The sequence below is a fragment of the Mustela nigripes genome, chromosome 8 (genome assembly GCF_022355385.1).
Source record: "Mustela nigripes isolate SB6536 chromosome 8, MUSNIG.SB6536, whole genome shotgun sequence".
Taxonomy (NCBI): Eukaryota; Metazoa; Chordata; class Mammalia; order Carnivora; family Mustelidae; genus Mustela; species Mustela nigripes.
In genome coordinates this window covers 58,986,792-59,000,906 of record NC_081564.1, presented here as the reverse complement: position 1 = coordinate 59,000,906, position 14,115 = coordinate 58,986,792, and the positions used below count along the sequence as shown (strand labels likewise).

At 38.0% G+C, this 14,115-nt stretch overlaps 1 pseudogene; it reads left to right on the top strand.

Annotated features, from left to right (window-relative positions):
• Window positions 1-727: 727 nt before the first annotated feature.
• Window positions 728-1,496, top strand: LOC132023005 (axonemal dynein light intermediate polypeptide 1-like; annotated as a pseudogene).
• Window positions 1,497-14,115: the final 12,619 nt, after the last annotated feature.

Below are 14,115 nucleotides of genomic sequence, written 5' to 3'. Positions count from 1 at the left end.
CTGTTGTAAAAATTAAAGGGTATATAAATAGCTTTACCACATGGCCATGCACAATAAATGTTAAAGATTTTATTAATATAATTATTAAGGCCAGCTTCATGGGCTCCAGCCAGTATACTTGCACAGAGCTCTGTCTTAAAGGGGTTTTGTATTTGGTTTAATTCTCTTATCACCATCTTGAATTCTTTATAATTTTATCTCTGAACGTGTATTTTATAAGTGAAGTTTAGTGGGGCAATGAGGAAGGCATGTGAGCAGAGTAGACACTTGAAATATGCATTATTACCAACATTACTTGCCAACCATTTGCATTTAAAACTTACAAGTTACCAGCAGCACAGAATTCTGATGGACTCACAGTGAATTTGAGTCCAGTAAGTCTCAAAAGTACATGGTAAATGTGTTACATCTATGACTAAGTAAGGCCACATTTTCCCCAAGAAACCATGCTTTCTATTTGAACCAGGACTTGATTTGAATGAGGAATGAAGACAATTGCACTCTAAGAATTATGAACATTCCAGGATCTCTATTATATCCTCTCCTACTCAAGTTACTTCCCTATAGATTAGCTAGCCACTTACACTGAGAATATGCTTTAGGAGGAAAGAAATAGGGCAACCCATAGTTCTTTCCTTTTCAATTATTTTTTATTTATCATTAAATTGAAGGTGGAGAGTATTGGTACAGAATGTATGCATATCAAAAAGTGAAATGCTTCACTGCCATGATTCCTCCTGCAGACTCTGCTCAAGTGTGACACACCCGGTGTTGGTGAGCTGGACACGGAGACATGTATCCCCAAAACAGGGCCACTGAAAATTAGCCCCCAGCAGCCTGGACCCTTGGGTCCAGTCCCACAGCCACCAAAGATCAAGATTTCTTCAACTTCCTGTGTTCTGGATGCTACAAAGAAGGCAGAAGAAATCTTGAATGCCATCCTGTCTCCAAAGGAATGGGTGAAGGACACACAGTCACAGATCCTGCAGGTGTCCAGCACTGCCAACACTGGAATGGATCATGGTGCATCCCTGCAGCAGCTGAATCTGAATCTGCAATAGCAACAGGCCAGGGAGACTGGCATCTTCTCTGTGTGCAGAGAGCTGTACTCACAGTATTTTGCTGAGCAGATCTCGGAGGTCACCATCAACTGTGTGGAGAGGGGACTGCTTTTGCTGCAAGTCCAGGACTTGATCTATATGACCATCACCGCCTATCAGACCTCACATGAGAACAGTGTGGCATTTGGCTCCAGGAAGGCTCTGTTGCCCGAACAGGGAAGTCAGACATGGGGAGGACAATTGCAGAATTAGAAACAGGAAAGAGAGGTTTGGGGAGTCAAGTGAAGGAGCAGAAGGTCATGTGTGAGGCCACCGAAAAGAGGGAGAATGAGAAGAAGACAGATGGAGGAGAAGCAGCACAATGAGGAGACTCAGTTCCTCAAACAGAAAAATCAGCAGCTGAATGTCCAACAGGACAGAAAAATCAGCAGCTGAATGTCCAACAGGAAGGCAGTACTGCACCAAAGAGGTGATAATTTCATATGGGTCTGTGAGCACTGCAAGCATACCCCATCATAAGCCCCTTCTAAAAAAAAAAAATGGTAGTTTCCTGGAGAAAACAAAAATGAAATGCATACAGTTAAGTTAATTTTGTGTAGGGTCTCCTGTTCTGGTAAAAGCAAAATATACATGGATATATAAGCTCAGATTGTGACTTGTGCAATTTTGGTGATTCTGTACATAAGTGTCTTTATGTGTGCATTTAAAACTGGCATTGTGCAATATAAAAATGAACAGTGAAAGTCATGCAAATAATTTAAATTTGACTTTTCACTAATTAGAATCACAGTAAATAGCAAAGAAAACACACCATGACAGGTTAAATAAGAGACCACGAAATAAAGGGAAAAGTTTTATGCTTCAGTATCTTTTATGGGTGCTTTTTCCCTCTGCTTTTTGAACAGGGGTCCCTCTAGTTTCACTTTGTACTGAGCACCAGAGATGATATAGCTGGCTCTGCCATCATTATTCTAATCACTATCTAATCACTAGGTCTGAGGAGGCCACGGGGGCTTCAAGTTGAAAATCCCTAACGAAAACTAGAAGCACATTTGCAGAATTATACAGGTCAGGAAACTTATCTGTAGTTGCACAAAATTCTCCACCTATAATTTATTGGCAAAACTAACAATGTATATATATATTTTTTACTTTGCACAAATGCTGTTTTCTGAGGAATGTCTGATTATTTTATGTGGTGTTCAGATTACCCTTTGGAAAGAAAGTATCAGGACAGTGCTTGTTCCATCTTGTGTCATCAAGAACTTGTCCCTCTCTTTTCTGGATGCGTGCACTATTTCAGTTGGCCACACCAGTGACACAGACCACGCTCTCACTTCCATTGGGATTACACATCGTACCTCAACTCCCCAACTATACTGAGCCTTGGAGGCCTTCCTTATAGCACCCTCCACACTGGATAGATTTCCACACAGTGTAGTCTCTTCCTGATGCGTGAATGAGCAAATAGGCTGTTATGCAGAAGACTATGAGCCAATTTTAATAATTTCCAAAGGAAGAGGGGTCAGATTCTGAGGCATTATGTTAAATTCTAGTTTGGACTGCATTTACAATTTCACCAGAGAGAAAGCTGCCATGTGTCAGTTATTATACAGTGTTGTCTTCATCTTTCTGGATGGAGGCTGTTTGATTCCACTATTTCAATTTATTATTGTGAGATAAATAATAGTTCTTATAATTGAAAGTGAGTAGGAAGACATGGGACACAATTTCGAAAGATAGGAACTGCCTAAATTGGTCCTCAACTGATGCAGCGTCTGCCCTGTGTAGACATCTTAAAATCCATATTCCATTCATATAGTCCCAGCTGGAGCAGCTAAGACTTTCACCCCATATATTGCACAATTGACTCTCTGCCTTGTGTGTGGTGGGGGGTGGAAGGGGGAGTTTGCTCTCCTCTGGTGCTTCATGTATCATCTGGTGCCAGAGGCTATGAGAATACAACATTGATGGACCAATGGACTGATCCAATATGGCAAATCCTATATTCCTGCTTGGGTACAAATGAATAACCTCATATAGTTCTGCACACATTCAACAAAATGATGAAAGGGAGAAAAAAACAAATGGAATTTCCTGATCATTGCATTCCACTTTATTTCTCTGTTCTAACTTTGTAAGTGAATTCAATGTCTGTAGAAGGCAATTGATGGCTCTAAAAGAAAAGGAAAGAAAAATGTTAAAGCCCCAAACCACTATTTGAGCACTGTTAAGCTTGGTTTTCTTCTCCTGCTGGAATCCACCACTGGGCTCCTCATCTTGCAGCCTTTAAAGGTCATCTCAGCATTTTGGAGCTCAGGGATTGCAGCTTCTCCAGGACAGGGCGGCAGCCTTACGTCTGCTGCCTCTTATTAGTAGGAGGAGCAAGGAAATGAGAACAAAAGAGGGAAGAATTGATGAGTGATGCTTCAGTTTGTCTCCAAACCTCTCAAATACATCTTCTAAGGGATCATGCTCCATGCCAATCATTTCGTCCTCTCCGCAGCCCGCTGTATGCACACTTTCAGCTTCTAACTTTATAGAATGCCCTACGATTTAATTTTTCTGCCTATCTCATTCTCGTGCTATGCCTTCTGTGTCCTACCTCCAATACAAAGTCTTCCTTAATCAACCCAGACTACAATATTCCTCTGTCACTGTGAGTTGAAGGATTTATTATATATTTCTTGCTTGTCATCATGTTGCTCTGTACCTTAATTTTTATTTAGCACAAATACATGTTTCTTCCTGTTCGGTAGTTTCATTAGGGGAAGGCATGGTGCTTTTTCTCACCTACAGTTGCAGGTAGTGCCTTTTACATCACAAGTTCCTAATTAATATTTATTAGCAAAAATTACTGGGTTATCCTAAAAATAAGCATATGTAGGCCATTTGTTTTTATGTGTGTACATATTTTTATATATGCACATAAATACTTAGGCATAGGTATACACATATGGGCATATGTGTATGTATATAGTGATTTTTCTATGTAAGTAACTTTCTCCATAGTCAGTTGATTTTTCTTTATTTTGAAGTTTCAACCTGGCTGAAAATAGCTGAGCAGAGCCTGTATTTCCAAGGGCCAAGGGCCATGAAGCACTACCCTATTCCAGAGCTGCCCACTTCCCCCCACCCTAGCCCCGCCACCCACCCTATTGAGCATCAAGGACCAGGAAGTCTGATTCCAACTTGATTAAATCTAGGTGGAGGAAGGAGGAACGAGGATAACCCATCCATCATACCCCAATCAGCCAATTTAAAAGATCAAGGCATATTAACCAGACAAGAATGAGCAGGACAAATGTGCAAAAGGCCCAATGGGCATAAACAATATATGCAATGCAAGGAGCCAATACTGCAGAAAGAGTGCAAAAATAATTGAATGCGAATACTGTACATAAATCCAGATGAGATTCGAGCTGTGACCTTGAGGTGAAAAGGCTCCTTAAAAGGCAACCAAAGCTTTCTATTCTAAAGGGATTAAATCTCTGAAAATCATTCTCTTTCTCTGCATTCATGTTTCACACTTTGCCGTGCTCACATAAAAAGGGCAGATATACCAGCAGTTCGGTGTTTACTTTCTTGTGTTTCTTTTCTTCCCAGATAGCTGGTATCGGCTTTACCACAGATCAGAGTGGGTGAGCCTTTTTCACCTTCTGATTATGGCTTGTAATTGTCAATACCAGGTTAGCAAGCTTTCTAATGGAAATTACCAGTGCACGGAAGAATGATAAAGCAATCTGCTCAGGTGGGAGACGTATAGGCTCCGGAGCTCAAGTCATCTTTTCTAGGGCTTACAATAATTATGAGAGCAAATTTAATAAACTTTTGCATGAAACTTGTAACAGAATATGCCTAGATTCTATTGTTGCCATAGCATTGCAAACTTGAGAATACCAGCAAAGAGCTCACGTGTTCAAACACAGCTAGGCAAGGCTTTATCTCGACTGTTTTTCCATGGCCTCTGTGTAACATTCGAATCCAACTCCTAAGACAGGGTTGCCTGGAGAATTTACAAGTTTGATTTTTCCTTTCTCACCAGACAGGTGGCAATGATCACAGAGCTCAAACTTATTTAGAATGGCAGCTACCACAACAGACAGTGGTTCAGAGCTTGAAAGGATTAAAGCTGGATTAGGAGGAGGAAGGATGAATTCCCAACGGGCAATATTTATTACAAGGAGGAGGCTTTTTTTCCACCTCCTCTACAAGAATAACAAGGAGGAAAAATGAATCCCAGCAATGATTCTCAAAATGGCAAGATGTGGGCAGGACTTAAGAAATACACCTTTCTAATTCCCAGGCAATTTATTGTGTGTATGCCTAAGTATCCAATTAGCAGGCACAGATGCCATTTTGCATTAAAAAATATAGGGTTTTACAACTGCAAACCAGCTGTGCCCATAAATTTCACCAATCACTTTGCAGAGGTCTACAGAGAATTTAGACTTGAACCTCATGGAATTTATTTTCCTCTGTGTTAAATAATCAAAGATTGATTGGCATTTTTCTGTCTAGTAAAATATTTTCCTCAAAGAAGAGTCAGAAATCACAATGCAGGTGCAATAATAAGCCTCTAAAAAACTAACAGAAATAGATTATTTCTGACCCATGAAAAGCTTACATTCTAAACCAGCTATGGCCAATGGAATTTTTTGCAATGATAGAAATGTTCTAAATTTGCACCATCCATGATAGTAGCCCCTCAGCCCATGTAGTGATTGAGCCCTTGAAATGTGGCTAAAGCAACTGTGAGACTGCATTCTCAATTTTACTCAATTTTAACTAGCTCAAATTTAAATGACCACCTGAGTGATTACCATATTGAACAGCGCAATTCAGCATCATTCATGTTGTTAATGTATCAACAAATTAACCAATGACAGTCTGAAATCAGATCGACACCTGATCCTTGATAGCCATACAAGCTAAAATGGTTAACCCGTTAACCATGTATTTCATCTGGTAAATGGGAATAATCATGGTTCTTCCAGTATTGTCAGGTGATTAAATGCATGATGTGGAAATTATTTGACCTCTTGCTTGAAACTAAGTAGGCCTTTAATCAATGTTCTTGAATCTTTCTTATTTTGTCTTTCCCTCTTTTCTTTTCTCCTTTTTTTCCTTCCTTTATTAGATAAGAAAGAAGAACCCCCCCCCCCAAAAAAAAACAGCAAATGGACAAGATCCTCAATAAGGAATATTGTTGTATCTGCCACTTCCACAAGTTTATTGTTCTAAATGGGAATTTTACATGAAAGTTGCCTGTAAAGCATAACTAGTTTCTATCCCAGAGCCCCTCTGCAGAGCCTCTGCATTTAAATGCACATACTTCTCAGTGCCCCATACACCCAACTTAGTTCTCCATTTAGCTGTTGAGTTTAGTTGTTCTCAGTCAATTTTTTTTTTATCATCTTTCCAAATTCCAGGTTAGAGAAATCTAAATGGATCGAAATGTTCCTCTCTGTTATTATCAAGATCTCAGGGTTCAGCACAAACTCATGAAGAGCATCTGCCCAGAACATGGCTGAGTTCAACTTGCTCTTTTTCTGCTTTAACTTGCTACTCATTACCCATGACTTAAAGGGAACAGTGAGTAACCCAACAGGAGAATATTGACTAAGATCGAACATGGAAAAGTCAAGAAATAAAGAGGATACTAAAAAGCAAAATAAAATATTTGTACTGATAGTTCCTGTTATTTTATAATAATTTTTACCTATTCATAGACTTTTGGCATTTTTTATTCTCCCAATTTCTTTTATCAGCTTTTATTTTATTTATTTATTTTTAAAGATTTTATTTATTTATTTGACAGAGAGAGATCACAAGTAGATGGAGAGGCAGGCAGAGAGAGTGAGAGAGAGAGAGAGGAGGAAGCAGGCTCCCTGCTGAGCAGAGAGCCCGATGTGGGACTCGATCCCAGGACCCTGAGAACATGACCTGAGCCGAAGGCAGTGGCTTTAACCCACTGAGCCACCCAGGCGCCCTCTTTTATCAGCTTTTAGAAGGAGATCCTGCAAACACTATTTTTTCCTATTTGATAAGTACATCAACTAATAACCAGAAAAATTAAGACGAATGCTCAGGATTTCTCATGAGGGTGGCATAGAGAACACTAGAACTCAGTTACATTTTTTTTCTAGTTCATTTGCCCCCTGGGGTCTTATATTTAATTGTGCAAGTAATGCAAAGAAACAGAATTCCATTAGGCTTTAGATAGGTAGGGACCCTTTACTAAGCTCAAATCAAAAAATATTTTTTGTATACCAGTATGCAGGCCCTTGTTTTTAAAGCCTGTGTATCTTTTTATTTTTCTTTTGAAAGGGTCATTAAAGTGTATCACTGATAGCCTGTGTGCTGAGTGTTGGGATGTGTTTAAGAAAGGCATTATGGTGGAGCACACTGCATGCACATAGTATGATGTCATCTAGCAGTCAACTACACCTGCTGCTGTGCACTTCACAACATGTTTTATGTGGCTGGAACATTAATGTTAAGGTCAATTCCATGGTTAAAATGGAGACTCACAGCTGAGGGATGCTTAGCCAAGTCTGTTAGTGTTTGGCAGGGAAATGGTACTGATAAACCTACATGTGGTTGGTCTACCAGCTGGAGGGTGGTCCTAGCCATGTTGCTGGAACACTATTCAATTCAATTCAACAAGTACTTATTGAATAACTAGAATGCTGATGGGGTGTCAAGGGAGCACAAACCATGCTCGGGTCTTGTAAGGGTTTCCAATAACAATAGATCTCAATATCTAGCAATGATTGCATGGTTACCATATGCTAGCCATTGTTCTAAACATTCTACCTGTATTAATCACTGTAATGTTTTTAACAAGTCTATGAGATGGGTGCTCTGATTTCCCTGTTTCATCAATGAGGAGACTTGGTCGGAGAGGTACGATGTTTTTGCTAGTTTTCATAATGTCCCCTTTTTTGAGCATATGCCAGAGTTGCATTCACTACTGCCTTGGAGTTGGCCACATGGAATGTGTCTAGCTTTAGCCACAGAAATGTGAGCATCAGTGACGTGTGTTACTATTTGGGGAAGTATTTAAAAGCTGCCACAAGATTCCCCTGCTACGGTGGTACTCACTGACCTCCCAGATAATGGAGACTCCGTCAGCCTGGGTCTGTGAGCAAGGATGAATGAGAGAGCAGGGACTTCACTGACTTAAAATAAAAATGAAGTAGGGTATCATTTAAGCCTCTGAGATTTTGAAGTTGTTTATTATGGCCACGTAATCTAGTACAGACTGGCTAATGAAACATAATAGTAAGAACAAGAGACATATGAAGTTAATTGACAAAAAAGATAGCACATGATTAAGTCCCAAGGAAAAATAGCAATAATAAAAGCAGCTACCATTTATTAAATTCTTAGCAAGGTGCTAAGCTCATCACATGCATTCTCTCTAGTTCATAAAACAAACCTACAACACCCGTAACCCACATTTTACAGACAAGAAACAGAAGCTCAGGTTAACTGAACTACTTAAGATGACACAAAAGATACAGAACTATGAATAAAATCAGGTCTTACTGTCTTCAAAGCTCACACTGCCTGTAGATGAGCTAGAAAGGGCCTCAGATAGCCTTATCCTTCAACTCCTCCACTACAGAGTTGAAATGATTACAAGCATCTTTCCTTTCCTCCTCTATCTTCCTTTGCTTCCCAGCACCTTTTGTTCCTTCATCTCTTGCTCTTCTCTTGTCCTTAACCCTTTCCTCTCACTCCCCATTTCACCTCTCCCACTTCCCACCTTCCCATCTCCCCCTGATATCTATTGTGAATTTTCTTCATACCCACAGGAGGGACATGGGAATTTCCTCCAGTTTGCCTCCTCATTGCTACAACTTCTTGTGGGTAGTGGCCAGAGATGCCAATAAGTATCTCAAAATGCACAGGCCCACCTCCCTGCAACAAGGAAATATCTAGCCCCAAATGTCAACACTGCTGAAGTGGAAGAACCCCGTTCTACATGATTAGAAAATGCATCACTAGATCTTTTTCAAGTTTATATCTGGGACGCCCTAGCATACTTCAAGTCTTTTGGTCAATCAAAACTTGATTTCACCTCTTCCACAGGAGGAGTCACACTTTTGTTTCTTTCTTCCCAAGCCCTCAATATCTCAGGGGCTCCCTGCTTAAGTCTGTCTACTTTCTTTGGCTCTGGGTAAAGGAGGGTGTATGGGATTTCAAATTCCAGTTCAATCCTTATAATGAGATCATGATTCATTAGAATCAGAGGATTTCATTTATTTATTTTTAATTAATTATAGAATCCCAGGATTTTTAAATCTCATATTCCTGCATTTCCAAAAATTAGCTCCATGGAAAACTATGTCAGTAAGATATTCATATGCAAACGGAATGAGAAATTTCAAAATATGTTACATTTGGAAAATGCTATGATGGAATTCAAAAGATTTCTTTACTATAGGGCTTTTCTGAGCTTTTAACATGCATTATGTCTTAAGAATCTGCAAATTGGAGATGACGTGTAAGTGTTTTTTCAATATATTTTACAAGAGAACTTTTTTTTCAAAGATCATCTTTTGGACTCTTGCTCCATAGCACATAATTTGCAAATTGTGACTCCTCCAACTTGTTCATTTGACTGAGGTCCAGAAAGTGAAATGACTCATTCCAGTTTAAAGAGCTAAATCTTGACAGTGCTGGAATCTGAAGCTAAGACTGCTGACCCCAATTCACTGTTCTTTTCAATACATGTCGGATAATAAAATCAACATATCAATTCCAGTGCATTCCCACATTGCAATATTTCTATTTCATTCAATTATTTCTTTAAAATCAAAATATATATACATTAACATAAGAATAACTATGCTATGCTCGTCATGTATTTTTCTTATGTCACATTTAGGTTCACAACTTGTTTTACACAGGTTTGTTAACACGTTTATGCATGCCTAACTCATCTACAGTGTTGATGAGACTTCCCTACACTTTATCAACTGAGGAAAAATTATACTTATCCTGATGGATTTACCTAGTTCTACGAACCCATAATATTTTATATTAATACAAGAATTCTTTGAGAATCTTTTATAGTGGAGTATACCTTATTTCACTAAACATTTCACTCTCACACTTTTTCCTTTATGATGTTCCAGATCATTAAACACAGGTTATTATCTTATCTTGGGTCCACTGAAAGCAGAACTTAAGACAAAGAATAAAGGTGAAGAATAGAGGAAGGGAGACCAGGAAAGATGGGAGTGATGTGATGGGATGCGTTCTTATGTGGCCACCACTGGATAATTAGCTGTCAACTAAACTATATATATATTTTTTAACTAATTCCTAGTTTCCTACCCTAACCAACATGCATTGCTTTAGTTTGTCAGATTTCTAATCTTCAGATGTTCTCAAGATGTTCCTCTGTATTTCCAAATTCAAATACCAAGTTTTCATATTTCCCCTGACTTGTCTGTAACTGGACTTTATTTAAACCTTTTCTGAAATTTCTGAGCAACATATATCTTAAGCCATTCATCATGTTCCATGCTTTATAAAAGGATTCCCTTTAGACATGTCTGATATTTCTACTAGATCACAGAAACCCTATCTGGGCAAGTATGTTGCCTTTTGAAAACCTTTGTATCTCCCACAGCACCCAACACAGGACCTTGCACATAGCCTGTTCTCAGAGTAAATTTGCTAAATTGCTTGTTTAACTTTGTTTACATTTTCTTTCAATACACAAATGTACAGGCTCTCTCTTTTTTTCCAATCCTGACCTTTTTTTTTTTTCCCCTATTCTTTCTCAGGAAGTTCTTAACCCCTGTTGACATAAGGCGATTGAAGAAAATGCAAGTTAGAAAATTGTTTTCCTTATACAAAGATTTAACAGTTTTGCTGAAAGGTATAATGTGAAGTAGTTACAAGTATAGCAGACCAACATTTCTAGTCTTTGCTCTGATCCTAATTAGCTAGGCAACCTTGAGAAAGTCATCTTACCTTTCTAAGCCTTCATTTTCTTATCTTTAAAATGAGCTATAGTGTTTTCTATATGAGCTACCACACAGGACTGTTTCAAAGAACAAACACTAATACATAAATACATTTTGGAGGTGCAGAACACCATATAATTGCAAACACTATCATGAATAGAAAATAATAGTGTCTCTGAGTAGGGCAGTACTTTGAAAACATTTAGTCCTGTCCTCTTATGTTAGTGATGAGTAAACTGAATACTAGAAGGTTATAGAACTTGTTCAAAGTCACTGAACTGGTTGATGCCAGAGCCAAAAAATGAACCTGAAGATTGAATCATCAATTTCTATTTCTGTTAAAATTCTACTCCTAGATCTCCAGCTCACCTGATCTCTTTAGACTGTCAAATTGTTTCTATCCTCTGTTCCCAATGCATTCACTTTTTGTGGTTCATGATTATTTTCTTCTGATCCCTTGAAGAGGTCAGAATCACTGTGTTTGGCATTTATATAGGCTCTTTTACCCTTCTGTGATTCTAGGCTTCTAAAATTTTTAACTGGAGTCCTGGCCATGTCTCTGAGTGGCTATGTGCCCACATTGGCTGGCATCTTCTAGCCTGTCCATAGTAAGCCATCCTGCTTTGAAGATCCTAGACAGGCTCCTTGACTTTTCTGATTTGATAACTTAACCTCTCACTTCATTTGAGTTATTCTTTCCAGGTAGTGGGTTTCTCCTACCTATGTGTGCATTTGTATATCAAAGATAATTCTCTGGGATATTCTTTGGTAATTTGTCACTCAGGTATTCCCAGAGCTGGAAGATTAGTTCCAAGTTCTTTTAATTGCATGGTATAGTCCATGGTATTTGAATCAGTAAAATTAAGTACAATTTTTTCAATAAATTCTGACATTCTGGCTCCCAGACAAGTTTTTTTTAACATAATACTGTACTTTATTATCATCGGTGATATTATTATTTTCAAGAATATGAAAAATAGATCTAGTCATTAACACAACTCAATTTGTACTTTTTCTCATTCTTGAAGAGGATGCTATATTACTTGCTTTTGAATCTTATCAATCTGTTATTTCCTTTGACAGTGAAAAAAAGTCAGAAAATCAAAGCATTTTCTGTTGGCAGTAGTCAGATGAAACTCATATATACGAAATGGAATGAAAAACTGTTTGATGAGCTAAACTTGAGGCAGGAGGACAGGCATCATATATCTCATTGTTTTATTTGCCTTCCTTGGTCCTCCAATAACTATTCCCAATTTTGTTTTGCATCATCTATTCTCCCAAAATATACTCCTTAGATTTTTATATTTATAGGTCCTTCTTTCCTTTTCATTCCTTTGATGCTCTTTTTTTCCCCTTTTTCTTCCTTCCCCAATTATTCTATAGAGGTTTTTATTGACTTTAGCCTTTGATAGCTCTATGTATTTGAAAGCAGCCATTCACCACCTCCTCTGGAGAAGTACCAATAAAGTGCAAAACCATTATCACAAAACTGTTTCTCAAAGTTTTGTCACATCCCAGACAGTTTCATGAAGATATGCTGAAAGGATTTGTTTTGTTTGTTTCTGCTTTAGGGATTGCTAAGGGCAACAGACGATCCAGGAAAGGGATTGTAAATCATGGATTATTGTGACACATCTTACTTGTTTCTGGGGTGTTTTCTCTTCTTGGGGCCAAAAAATTCAAACTTTTGTTCAAAAATATTTTCTGATGTTCTGTGCCATATCAGAAAAATAGTGTATGATTACTTGCTTGAAATGTTGAATTCTTCAAATGATTTTTAAATGATTTTCAATTCCAGGTCAGTAAAAACTACATTAAGTTGCAATAGATTTTGACTTCAAAAAGTTTATGGAGTATTTTGTAAGAACAATTTTCAGAAGTCACTTATGAAGTGGAGAGAACATAAGATCATAAAAATATACTGACTCTAAAGAGGATACCCATTGTTAGGTCTCCTTTTAGAAAACTCTGTGGTGTTATGATAGGTCACTAGGAGTCCTCTTCAGATGATTCTAGTCTGATGTTCTGGGTCTCTGGTCAGAAGTATCAACAATCCAGAGACTCCACTATCAGGGTACATACAGTGATGGAAATTGTATGGATTTGTTTTGAATGAAAGATGAATTTTGGGTTTGGGGAATCTTGATAGAGAAGCCTGATGATGTCCATGCTAAACATTGGTCCACACATCAAGTCTGGAGCTCACGAAGGAGATGAAGAGTAAAAACATAGTCCTTCCCTATATTTTACTAAAATATACACATCAAGCTCCTAAATGAGCTAGAGGACCCAAGAATGAAAAAACAAAAACCAAAAAAACAGTTCTTGACCTCAGGGAGTTTGGGTAGAGTAACACAGGTAAAAGAATTTTAAGCCATCCCTATGGAGGGAGCTAAAGGAGAAAGAGTCAGAGGGACAGGGTGAAAAAAAAAAAAAAAGGAGAGAGAGAGAGAAGTGACATGGAATCCATAGGAAGGAATATGATGAACAAATAATTTTCATCTGTATTCAAGTTAGATATGGTGTTTTAGGAAGGGGAATATTAAGAGAAAGATATTGAAGTCAGTGAAATTAGAAAGAAATACTTTGTTTTGTGGAAATACTTTTTTTTTTGTCTATAGGAGAAGAAACTTATTGATAACAAAAATAGCTATCCATAAGAAATCTCTATCGATAGAGAATCAACCATTCTCTAGATAATTTTTCTGAATTTACGGATTTGTTTTTCTGAATTCCCTTGGCGTCTATTCGTGAAATGCATTTTATCCTATACTATCTTGCATGTTTACTGTTCACCAAATATTCAACAAGTCTTTTTTGATTGATTGATGAAAACAAGATGAATATCTGTTCCTCTCCATTTAGCACAGATATCTTCTGACAGTATAAATTCAATAAAGATGTACCAAGGACTTCTTAACTATGTCCCATACACAAGGCATGATGCAAACACTGAGCAAGTGGTACAGATGTGTTAATTAATATACATGAAAAGTAAATGACAATTCAAGGCAATATAGTAGGCAATTCAGTAGGGCTTTTATTAGATTCATTTGATCTTT